The sequence below is a fragment of the Suricata suricatta genome, chromosome 3 (genome assembly GCF_006229205.1).
Source record: "Suricata suricatta isolate VVHF042 chromosome 3, meerkat_22Aug2017_6uvM2_HiC, whole genome shotgun sequence".
Taxonomy (NCBI): domain Eukaryota; kingdom Metazoa; phylum Chordata; class Mammalia; order Carnivora; family Herpestidae; genus Suricata; species Suricata suricatta.
This window is the reverse complement of record NC_043702.1, coordinates 44,933,732-44,947,379: the sequence shown is the minus strand read 5'-3', so window position 1 is coordinate 44,947,379 and position 13,648 is coordinate 44,933,732. Positions and strand designations below refer to the sequence as shown.

General features: G+C 32.8%; 1 protein-coding gene across 1 annotated transcript in view; it reads right to left on the bottom strand.

The window, feature by feature from the left end:
- The window catches only part of CALCRL (calcitonin receptor like receptor), a 97,999-nt gene that overhangs the window by 83,532 nt on the left and 819 nt on the right, over window positions 1-13,648 (bottom strand). The window lies entirely within an intron of this gene.

Sequence of the window (13,648 nt, the reverse complement as noted above, 5' to 3'; positions counted from 1 at the left end):
TTCTGGATTTACTCCAAGGATGTAAACATGGAGAACTATATTTTCTCCTTTAGAAACATCTGAAGTGAGGACAATTAGAAAGAGGAACCAGTTAAAATGGGACTAATTAGGGACTGTTAATAACATTTGTTTTGGACAACATCATGAGCTACAAAACTGATTTAAGATTCTTTTATGCTGTAGACTCACACTCTACATATATGGGTATTAGGATATATATTTAAGTCCACTCTGCAGTGGAGAACAAATTGTAATATTTAGTGAAACTATTTTAATTTGACAGCAACTTTTTACATTAAGCAATTATTCAAACCTCCAAACAGCCTTTTTCATCTTAAAGGTAGCATTATGAGAAAAGGCTCTCAAGAATATGTGGTGTCTGCTGAACCTAGATGAGAGAGAACAAATATTCTGGCACTGCTTCTTTCTGAATAAGACTACTGGGAATATCTATCTGTCATTGTAAGGACTGACACTAGCTTGAAAAAGTATGATGTGTGTCTGCTCGCTGTAAGAGATTATTCATTTGCTCTGTTATTTATTTATTAAGATTTGATTTTTATTTTCTTGACACCCAACTTGGGTCTCAAACTTATAATCCTGAGATCAAGAGCTACATTCTCGACTGACTGAGCCAGCCAGGATGCCTGGGACTCTAATTTAGTGCAAAGTACTCAAATTTAAAATTCTATATGGGCTTTTATTGATATCAACTTTATTTTTAAGTTCCATTTCCACCTTTTCATCAAGCTCATTTAGATTAAAAATTGTCACTCTGTTGGTCTAAGCTTTATTTTATTGTTATTAATTTTGTCTATTTTAAGCTACTTGGGACAAATAAAATGTGTTGTAGAATATTGTGTTGCTATGCTAACTATAAACATACCAGAAATAAATAGAATGTAGTCTAATCCTTAAAACAAAATAAAGTTTTTTAAGGGGTGTTGTTATCACTTATGTTTTGTAATACAAATTTATTATAAGTACATTATTTGATAATAGCCATATTCAACAAAGTCAGGAACTTCAAAAAGAATTAAAGAATAGGAGATGATTTTAAGGAGAAGCTATTGGACAATTTACTTTTATGGTTTGAACAATACTTCATTTAGAATGGAGATTGGTTTAATCCAAACAGTCTTATTGCTTGTGGTTTAAAATTAAGTCAGTGAGTTATTAGATAATATGTTGAAACACAGTAAAATAACTACAAGACATTTTATATACATATTTTCTCTGAATATTATGAGCATACTTTGAGAATCAGTCTTTTTTCAAAGGAAAATTATTGTTTCCATAAATGATATGAATACCCGGCCTCAGAAGAAAAAAACTAATTATGATATTTTTAGGTGACAGAATGATTAGCCCTCAGTTTTAAAAGAAAATACTGTTAACTATATGAATCTCAACACTTGGAGAACCTACATTAGAAAAACAAGCCTTGTTACAACTTGTGAGTTGAGTCAATTCAGAAGATGTATTTGTGAAAATCCATCATGATGCTCTCAAACAAATCATGTCTTAATTTAATTATCCTTATTAAATGGTTTTCGATTTATAAAATAGTCCTTTGGTTTTACGTTTAGAAAATTTCCAAAACTATACAGTGATGAAAGGGCATTGACAGTTGGCATTCTTTTCAGAATTATCTTTAAATATTTATAAATTAACACTTAAAAGCTTGGTAAATTATGGATTTTCAAGTGCATAACTCATCCCTTATCAAACAGAGGTATAGTTTTGTGAATTAAATAGAATTTATACTTTGCCATATGTATTTTTTAAAAGATTGATTTGCTTTTTTCGCAATTTCACTGCTGCATTTTGTCTCTCCTTCTATAGACTTTTGAGTGTTATTGCCCAGAAAGGCAATAAGTAATGGAGTAAGACTTTAGTTGGGAGGCAACAGTTGGCAGGTCTGCCAGTTTCAACAAGAAATTCTGCCAAATTCAGCCATTGTTTGGCCATTTGGGGAAATGCTTCAACGTTTTATGTTAAAATGCCAAGCAACCTTCTCATTTACCCTAGTTTGAAAGGTTATTCCTTGGAATTCAGTGAAACCTGAACACTAACTACATTACAGAAAAGCATCTTTAGTAATTTATTTCCTTGTACAAGGGCAGTGGAGGGATAAATATTAGGTTGACCTAAGAATAATAAAATGATGATTAGTTTCTGAATATTTTCTCCTAGGCCATGCGTCGGTCATGTTTCTAACACCTTCAAAATCTCAGCTCTAGCATCTATTGGATACTGCATACAAAATCACATAGAGTCACCCTCTAGTTTTCTGTGGAGACTGATACAAAGAAACATATTCGCTCATTAATCATTTATTAAGAAATTGTTAAGCGCTTGCTCTGTGCAGGCAATTATCTAGGTACTCTGGATATATTAGTGGAAAAAAAAGAGGCAGAAGTGCTTGTACTTATAGAGCTTACAATACGGACAGAAAATAGACAAACCACAGAAAATATGTAAATTATAGCTGATGGTTTGTGCCAGTGTGATTGGTGTTATAGGAAAAAGCTAGAACAAATTGAAGTAAATGGCAATGACCAAAGGGTCATGGTGGCGTAGGTGTGTCTGGTTTTAAATACGTCCCAGGAAAAGTTTGTATCTGAGTAAAGGCTACAGGGAGGAGAAGGCCGGCAACGGATTTCTGAGAAAAGAACATTCTATGCTCTTTAAAAGAAACCCGGAGATAATTTTTAATCTCGTTTCAGATAATGTGCTTGCCTTCCTTTAATTTTATGCCAGGCGATATCAGAATTTACTTCTTTAACAAGAAGTACATTTGTCCGGAGGTGAAGGAAGAAGAAATACTAAAGCCTGGAATCTGGGAACTATAGTCCCACCAGTAAGAAAGATTACTGATTTTTTATTTTTGTTTTTTATTCAGGTACTGTAATGATGGGTATGTGATGAAGAATAAAGGAGATAGAATAAACTAAAAAGTTACTCAGTTAATTCACTCCAGTGAGTACTCTTTAATTAATTTCTATTATACTCTTGTATCAATAAATGTGATGTACAATGATCTTTGCTGTTTATTACAAATTTAATTTAATTCTAAAGAGTTATTCAAGTTGGATTTAATAGAAAAGATAGAAAAGCTCAGACATTTTATTTACAGGCCGTGTCCCTTCCATGATTATAAAATTATGCAGTCATAACTGGGAACAAAAACATAGGCCACAACGGAGAACTATCCTTGAAATCGACATGATTTTGAGTAATTAGGAGTGGAATGTTGTCTAACTTTTTTTTAAAAAAGCAGATGCTATTTCAAGATCTACATCATAGTTATACTAATGAACCCCTCTAAGGCCACATTGAGCTGGAATCTCCTATTTCTAAGTTAGAAACCCATTAACTAGATTTATTTAACTTATTCAGGATTCTAGCTTCAGAAGCTGTATGTAACATGAAAAGTTTGAACATGTAGTCCTTAATGGTAAGGATGACACCAGAAGTGATATAGTTGAGAGCTTGTAACCTTAAATGCATAGTATTTTATGACAGTTGAGAATTTAATGAATAATCGGCGTTCAGAGTTAATCTGAAAAATCGCATAACAAGTGGATTTTTAAAGGGTGTTTGAGTCATATGATGATTCAAACATAAACTCTTTGTTAACTTTGGTATATTTATTTTGAAGTAGGCTGGAATCTGGTTCATTAAGTATGAACATGTATTAATTTTATGATCAAAAAGACTCAGTAAGTGTTTTCTCATAATTTTGAACTGATAACATGGAACACAGAACAGGAAATCCTTTTGGAAAATGTATAATTAAGGAAGTTAACTCATGTGAGGAATTCAATTAATAAAAATATTAAACACTACTTAGGAAAATCATTTTATGGACTTTACCCCTGTCAGTTTGTTCTAGACTTTAACACCTCCTCATATCTCATCTGAAGCACTTCCTGTTCAAATTAATGAAACCAAGCATGCTTCAAAGCTTTATTCTTAAGAATATCTCTTTCTTTAACCACACTCTTTCTGCCTTAAAAATAAACAATTTTTGATGCCCAACCATTATGTTTGTAATTGATTTAGATGCAGGGAACTCTTTCTGATAAAGTATATGAAAGTTCTAAATTATATTAGAAGCAGTTGAAAATAAGAGATTTTAGAATATCTTAGCCAAAGCACATACAATTGTTAGCTAAGTAGAATCCGTTAGACTGTTCTTTACTTCAGGGTTTTTTTAATGTTTCATCTATAATCCAAGGTTTCCCAAATATAATAAATATTTACAGAAAATATCTGATGTATCAAGATTTGTTGCTTTAGAAAACATTCTAGCTCAGGCATTCAGTCCTGATCTTATGACAAGATGAAAAGTAGAGTGGTGGCCAGCAGTATAGGTGAAGAGTTCATACTTTAATCGGCGCTGTTACACAGCACTGAGGGGGAGCTGATGTTGTCCAGAACAGGGGTCCTGTCTTGCTTATCCTGAACATCTAGCATTGGCCCTGGCACATTGTGAATGTTTGCTAAACTGGGGATCATTCTGTTTAACCCTAGCACTCCTTAATAGCAATGTCATACAACTTAAAATACAACTATTCTCTGACAGAACTAAATTCTGGTATGAACAGAAAGGTCCCCAGATAAAATATACTGCAAAGAGAAATCTGGCCATTTGTAGGAAAGTGGATGGACCTCGAGGGTGTCATGCTAAGTGAAATAAGTCAGGCAGAGAAGGACAGATACCATATGTTTGCACTCATAGGTTCTAACAGGAGAACAGGAGAAACCTAATGGAGGACCATGGGGAGGGGAAGAGGGACAGAGAGTTGGGGACAGAGAGGGACACAAAGCTTGAGAGACTATTGAATACTGAAAATGAACTGAGGGTTGAAGGGGAAGGGGGAGGGGGGAAAAGAGGTGGTGATGATGGAGGAGAGCACTTGTGGGGAAGAGCACTGAGTGTTGTATGGAAACCAATTTGACAATAAACTACCTTAAAAAAAAGTAAATAAACATTTTTGAAAAAAGGAAAAAAAATATACTGCAAAGAGAACAGACTTTAATTTCATAAAAGGAAGAGCAATCCTGGAAGGTCTTATGTGACTCATGTAGGGAGAAACCATGTTACCATTGTGGTGGGAGGTGGGGGGGAAATGTAGGAACTTTATGTCCTTTTAGCCTCCCTCATCTATAATATAATTGTTTAAAATTTTTCTTCTACCTACACTTAGAACCAAATTAAAAAATAAACAAATAAAAGAACCAAATCAGATTCCACCATCTTCTAAACAAACAGACAAACAAAAACCCTGAGTAACTGGAGAATTTCTACCATGCTAATAGTTGGATGGCTTAACATTAATCCAACTAAAATATTAATCATTTTCAATTAAACTAATAAATTCATTGCAATTCCAAACTATTGCAGGAATTGCAATGATTCCAGGAGGAATTTGGAAGAATTTTTAAAATCTGAAAACCTAAGTAATTGTTGGGAAAAAAGAGCAAATATGGGTGAATGCCCTTAACTAGTTGCAGTTTTAAATTGTATGTGTTAACTTGGCCAAGCTATGGTGGCCGACTGTTTGATCAAAAATTAGTCTGGATGTTGCTGTGAAGTTACTTCATAGATGTGATTGACGTTTCCCATCAACTGACTTTAAATAAAGGAGATGCTCTAGATAATGTGTATGGGTCACATCCAATTGGTTGAAGGCTAAATAGCAAACACGAGGTTTTCTGAAGAAGGAAGAATTCTTCAAAATGTTTGTTTTTCAAACAACTCTTGACTACTGGAGGCTAGAGAGTAACTACTGGGCATTTGGCTTAGAGGAAGGTGAGGGTAAAGCAAGTATCGATGCAGAACCCTAGTAGAAGGAAATGCATACAGAATGAAAGATGGGAAATTACCAATTGCACATTCTGCCTACTATGTACAGGCTTATCTCAATTTATTGTGCTTCATTTTGTTGTGTTTCTCAGATATTGCATTTTTTACAAATTGAAGATTTGTGGTAATGTTGTATTTACCAAATTTATCAGTACCATTTGTCCAAGGGCATTTGCTAGCTTCATGTCTTTATGTCACATTTTGGTAATTCAATATTTCAGATATTTTCATTATTATTATATTGTTATGGTGATCTCTCATATTACTAATAGTAAATGTTTTGGGTACCACTAATCATGCCCATATAACATGGTGAACTTAATAAATGTGATGTGTGTATTCTCACTGCTCTCCCATCTCTATCCCTTTTCATGGGCCTCCTTATTCCCTGAGGTATAACCATATTGAAATTAGGCTATTAATAATCCTACAATGGCCTCTAGGTGTTTGAATAAAAGGAGGAGTCACGAGTCTCTCACTTTAATGCAAAAGCTAGAAATGATTAAGCTTAGTGAGAAAGATATGTTGAAAGCTGAGATAGGTCAAAGCTAGGTTTCCGGCACCAGTTAGCCAAGTTGTAAATGCAAAGGAAAAGTTCCTGAAAGAAATTAAAAGTGCTACTCCAGGATACACACAAGTAGTGAGAAAGCTAAAGAGTCTTACTGGTGATGTGGAGAAAGTTTTAGTGGTTTGGACTGAAGATCAAACCAGCCACAACATTCCCTTAAGTCAGAGCCTAATCCAGACCAAGGTCCTAACTCTCCTCAGTTGTATGAAGGCTGAGAGGGGAGAGGAAGCTGAATAAGAAGTTTGAAGCTGGCAGAGGTTGGTTCATGTGCTTTAAGGAAAGAAGTCATCACTTTAATATAAAAGGACAAGGTGAAGCAGCAAGTGCTGAGATAGAAGCTGCATCAAATTATCCAGAAGACCTACCTAAGATAATTGATGAAGGTGACTACATAATTGCAAATGCAGACAAAACATCCTTCCACAGGAGATGGCGCCTAGGACTTTCATAGCTAGAGAGGAAAAGTCAATGCCTGGCTTCAAAGCTTCAAAGGACAGACTGACTCTCCAGCTAAGGGCTAAGGCAGAGCTGGTGACTTTAAGTTGAAGCCAATGCTCATTTGCCATTCTAAAAAGCCAAGAGCCTTTTGGAATTATATTAAATCGACTGTGCTTGTGCTCTATAAAATAGAACAATAAAACTTGGATGATGACACATCTGTTTACAACATGGTTTACTGAATTTTTTAAGCCTACTGTTGAGAACAGCTTCTCAGGAAAAAATGATTCCTTTCAAAATATTACTGCTCACTAAAAATACATCTGGTCACCCAAGATCTCTGATGGAGATATACAATGAGATTAATGTTGTTCTCATGCCTGCTAATACAGCATCTATTCTGCAGCCCCTGGATAAAGGGATAATTTCAACTTTCAAGTCTTACTATTTAAGAAATACATTCCATAAGGCTACAGCTGCCAAGGACAGTGATTCCTCTGATGGATCTAGGCAAAGTAAACCAAAACCTTCTCGAAAGGATTCTAGATTCCATTAAAAGCATTTGTGATTTATGGGAAGGTGTCAAAATATCCACATTCACAGGAGTTGGGAGAAGTTGATTCCAACCCTCAAGGATGACGTTGAGGGAGTCAAGACTTCAGTGGAGGCACTGACTGCAGATATGGTAGAGATAGCAAGAGAATTAGGAGTAGAGACTGAGGATCTGATGGAATTGCTGTAATATTATAAAACTTTAACAGATGAGCATTTTGTGGATTAGCAATGAAACTGGTTTCTTGACATGGAATCTATTCTTGGTGAAGATGTGAAGATGTTGAAATGATAACAAAGGATTTAGAATAACACAGATAAGTGATAAAACAGCAGCAGGGTTTGAGAATTGACTCCAGTTTTGAAAGTTCTACTACAGTACAATGCTTTCCAACAGCATCTCATGCTACTGAGAAATCATTCATAAGTCAGTGGATGCAGCAAACTTCATTACTGACTTATTTTAAGAAACTGCCATAGTCACTCAACCTTCAGCAACCACCACCCTGATCAGTCAGCAGCCTTCTTCATCAAAGCAAGACCCTCCAACAGCAAAAAGATTACAACTCACTCAAAGCTCCAGATGAGGTTTATTGTATTTTACCAGTAAAGTATTTTTGTAATTAAAGTGTGTGTGTTGTTTTTTAAACATAATGCTATTGAACTATACTGTTTCCCTAACTTTTACATGTACTGTGAAACCAAAATATTTATTTGACTGGCTTTATTTATTATGATATTCACTTAATCGAGGTAAACTAGAACAAAACCCACAATATATCTGAGGTCGGCCTGCACTTTAACCTAAGGTTCTAGGAGCAGCATCCATTCACACTAGGGGTGACAAGATACCAGTGACCAATTAGAAAGGGAAGCAGAGTGATTAAGAGCATGAGTTCTGGAGCCTGATTGCCAAGATTCAGTTCCTGGCACCTCCATTTGAATAGTTATGTGATCTTGGGCACGTTACTTGAAAGCTCTCTTGGTTTTGGAGTTTCTTATCTGCAAATACTAATACTAATACTAATGTTAATGCTAATAATGATGATAGTATTTCCTGGGGCTTTGGGGAAGGCTAAATGAGTTTATATATGAGTAATTAACAGTATACATGGCATAGGGCAAATCCTCAAAGAAATTAAATAATTTCAACAGAGCAAGCCATCTTTTAAAAAGGGGATCTCTTCTGTAAGTGCAGTATGGAAAAATTCACCTACTGATATCGGGAGGGAGTACTGCAGCAGGGAAAGCAGACACTCCTGTTTGAGGAAAACAGTAATAGTAATAATAATAATAACAATAATGATAATAATAGATGATGTTATTTATCCCTCAGGGGTATTAAGATATGTGCATTCAATAATGTATCTTCATCTAATAATGTCAAGGACCAGAGGGTTAAGCTGACAATAAGTATATATATTTACCCAAGTAAATCTGACAAGTTCCAACATATTTTAGTTAGTTAACTGGGAATTTAATGAAATTATGTGTAACAGATTTCAAATGTAGCAATGCCCTCCTCCTAACTGCATATGGCATGAATACTGTCTGAAGTATACTGCATTCCAGGCAGTTGCTTCATAGTGATTATACCTACATTTCTAAAACACAGATGCATAGGTTATATTTTTTGCTTTAGCTAAAAAGTATATTGGCACATTTTAAGAAACATTTAAAATTTTAAAAATCATTTAAAATAAACTTTTAAAGTAGAGACATGTAGACTGATCACTAAAGTATTTAATCATGGAAGTCTAATATTAGGTTTCCATTATCCAAATGAAAGCAAGTCTGCTCTTTAGCCTCACATTTGAAAACCACTAGAGTTAAGCAAAACAAAACAAAAAAACAGAAAAACACATTTTGTATTGATATCTTTTTGCATAGTTTTAATCCTCCTTATTTTCAGTTATAATTTATTCTTTCCTAGTACTTACCAAAATTCTGACTTTCCCTTCAAATTATCCTTGGAAAGGAGGCAAAATTTAGGTTTATGCACAAAATATCTAAACAACATTTGGGCTCATGTTAATCAATGGATATGGATTCAATTAGTATTAATTTCTAGAATTTATCAAATTGATACTTGGATATAAGACAAATTTATCTTAGTTTTGATTAATAAAACACCCATGTGCTCCTTGATATACTAATAAACCTCCATGTGACTAAGCTGTGAGGAGAAGTGGCACTCATAAACCAGATAGTTGCCATTTCACTGTATCACTTTTACTTAATAAACCAAATGACATGCTCAGGAGTCATCATAGTTGAGCTCAGGTTAACCTAAACCTGAATAGAGAAGTAATGGGAGATTTAGAAAAAGTTTATGCCATATTAACATTTTTATATAAAAAATATATTCCATGCTAAGGGGAATTAGAGGTCTCTGAAAATTGGACTCTATCCAACACTCTCAATAAAGCATAGAGCTATAGCCTTGATACCATAGGGGTAGGTTGGTTATTTATTTGTTTGTTTGTTTGTTTATTAGCTTACTTATCTATGTTTGTGTTGGGTTGGTTTTTTTCCTTTCTAATTGGTACCAAGGTAAACAAAAACAAAAAACTATACATTTATTTAAAAGCATGAAGTAATAAAAAGATAAAACTTGTTTTAAAAATAAATACACTGTTTTGACCATTTTCCAAGCAATAATATATTGGTGTGTTACCTTTTGCATAATACTGTCTCTTCTAAGTAAACAAATGAATTTAAAGGTTATAAAAGGAAGAAACAGGTTATAGGAAAATATTAGCAGTTTATCATCTGATAATTAATACTAATAATCTAATAAACATAGACTCTAACTCAGTTCACAACCCAGATATTCTACTTTATTTTAATAATGATAACAACTTTTATTGTTTTGTTAAAAATTAAATTCGTGTCTTCATTTTTTTTGGTAAAATAATTCATTAAAGTAAAAACAAATTGATAACATTTTAGATTACACAAATACTGGGAAATACAGATTATTTTAATATTCTGATTTAATGAACATTTTATAATACAAATTAGACATGAAAAAGTAATGTAGATTTATTAAGGACTTTTTTGTTTAAACTAGAATGGCAATATAATGTCTGTAAATATATTTCTTGTTATTTAATAGGTTTGTTGACTTAATTATCATATATCTAATTATATGTTCATCCTAAATCATACTGGCTCAATATTTACGTTCCAAATGTTACAATTAAATGCTTACACCTTTTAACTTTTTGATTTTATACTTATTAAGACTATATATCTTTAGAGTTATGAACCAAGTTACAGGTAGGTAAATCAAAGTTAAAGTATGAAAATCATCCAGATATTATTTTATTTATGAGAGAGAGAATCCCATGCTGGCCTCATGCTGTCATCACAGAGCCTGATATGGGGCTCATTCACATGACTGTTAGATCATGACCTGAGCTGAAATCAAGAGTCAGATGCTTCACTGCCTGATTCCCCCGCCTTCCCTTGCCCCCAGGTGTCCCAAGATACTTTGAGGTGTGTAACTGCTATAGATGAAGGGATCTGGGTAGGAATGATTGTCTATGTGAATAAATGGGAAAATGATTGAAATCTCTTGTTGGTATGTGGCCCTGATCTTGTGTTTCTGGTACATTCTTATTTTCCATAACTTCATCAAAACATTTTCTTACTTATGTCACCAAATTTTTTGAAATGATTTAGTAATGCAGACGGTAGAAGTACTTTGGTAGAAAAAGAGAGCTTATCTAAGAAATTATAAATGTTTATGGTTCACGCATGGCCTTTAAACCCAGATACGGACAAATGTTTTATATAGCTATGTACTGGCTTTTCACCTTAAGGGTATTCTCTGATAGTCCTATTGAGTCAAGAACACAGAAGTATTACAAATTTGACTCGAGTGTCTTTCATTAACACGATTACAGTGATATAGCTTATGTTTTGGGGTTAATAGCATCTCTGAATATTAAACAAAGGTAAGATAGATAATAAGGCCAATGACTTCAAATAATGTCCTTTGAATATATTTGTATTTTGAAAAGTTGGTACCATAATCATGATATCTCTAAAAACATAACTATTTTTTCAAGCTGTTTTCAAAATCAAAGATAGAGTATGAAATGAATGCATATTTTGATCCTTTAAATTTTTTGTTAATTTTTGTATAAATATCTCTAAGATAATTCTTAAAAATTAAGTTACTATCAGATTTTAACCATGGAGATTAAAGGTGAAAGCAACATAGTGCTATAGTGGTTACAAAAATGATGTAAGTTAGAAATATATACTAATACTATTAACTGAAGTTTGATTAGTTTAATGTGTTTATCAGCTAATTTATCCACATAGCATAAAGCACATAAGGTCATGTTTTTTGTCTTAATATTATTTTGAATTTCTTACTGAAATATATTTGTTATGCACAAAACAATGGTCAATTACAGTATATATTCCCTGTAAATATGTACAGTGAATGTGATGGCTCTCATAAATATGCTAGGGTGTTGATTCCATTTAAACATATCTTAGGCATCACCAGTGGGTAAAATATATACATGTTGGTCATTCGTTTAACATAATTTTTAAAACTACAGAGTCAATTCTAATTTCTTTTATTTTCCTGTTTTCTCAATCTTTTTTTCAAAGTGAATGGGTAGTGTTATATATTCTATAATTTTACATTGTTGAATAAAACAGTATTTTGGAATGTGCTAATATATATTAGGAAAAAAACAAGACCTTGCAGTGATAACCAAAAGCATATCTCTTAAAGATAAGTGAATATTGCCGATGAAACATACTTCAACTCACATTATTCTTACAACTTCTCAACCCTATGTTTCATTTTCCATACTTAGAACTGGCCTTAGACTCTACATTGCTTTTGTAATCCCATAGCATCTAGAAAATAGGTGCATTCTTTATGGCTGAAAGCATGCATTGATCCTCTGATACTCTCTTATCATTAAAGAAAGCAAACTTTAGAATATAATAATATGAGTTCTTATTTCAAACTTTCAGTTATTTTCTCAAATAATAAGCCTTTGCCTAATGACCTTCAAAATTTATTACCTAGTGTTTTCAACAATATTTTCTGAAAATAAAAATTATAAACCACACTATTAGTACAGTTAACAAAAATTAATTAAGTTATGGTAGAAAATTATGGGTTTTTGGTTAGCAATTAAATAAGAATTAGATAAGTGTGGGGGATTACTTATTATAAAATATATTAATATAATATCTTTTTAGAAAATAATATAAATTGAAAATAACACTATTTTAATTTTTATTACTAACCCATGGCATTGGGTTAGGCATTTAACGTGTTTTTTTTTTTTCATTTCCTTCCCTAATTATCTACTGGCTATTTACAAAGTCATATTCTAAAAACACTCTTTCCAATTCTACGCATGTGTCAGGGCATTTAATACATTTAATTATTGAAAGGAGATAGGAAATCAGACATAATATTTTTAAGAATCACAAAAATTAAGAGTTAATTGGAGTTTCCATTATTTGGAGAAATTTGTGGAAAAATTGAGTAGAAAATTACGAGGGAGTTACTCAGAATGAGTTTGTAGGACACTGTTAGTACGCCAGATTATGGGTGATGAAGTGCAGGATTTCTCCATTGAAGGGGATTCTGCAGAATATAATTATATAGGTAAGAAAGAATATAAATACAAATAAATTATGTCAATATAATTTGAACCCAAATCTGACACTTAATTTTTATATAAATAAATTATATAAATCAGTATAATTTTGACCCAATTCTGACATCTAATTTTTCTTAACAAATTTGTGACATCTCTATGCCACCACTTAAGTAGACAATAGTTTCTTAATAGTCCTGGACAGTCTGTACTGGTGAAGGAAGTATTAACAGATGTTTCATCTCAACATTACTGTAAGTTTCTTTCTGGAAATTCTTTTTTAAAAAATACACACATTAATTTCTCTTCTTAATAATTTACTATACTTATTTGGGAAAACTTTGTTACTTTTCTTTATTCACAGTTATCTGTATTTCACACTACACCCCCAAAAGCTTTCAGAGAGATACCAGACAAATTGAAGAAATAATACATTGTTAGCTAAAGAGTTGTAAAAATATACTTAATGTGGAAATAACATTTTCTTAATCCTAGCTGAGATTTTTTTCTTTTGTAGCCCACCCCCACTACAATACAGTGGAAACAATTCAGGGTTAGTAAGAGAGAGAC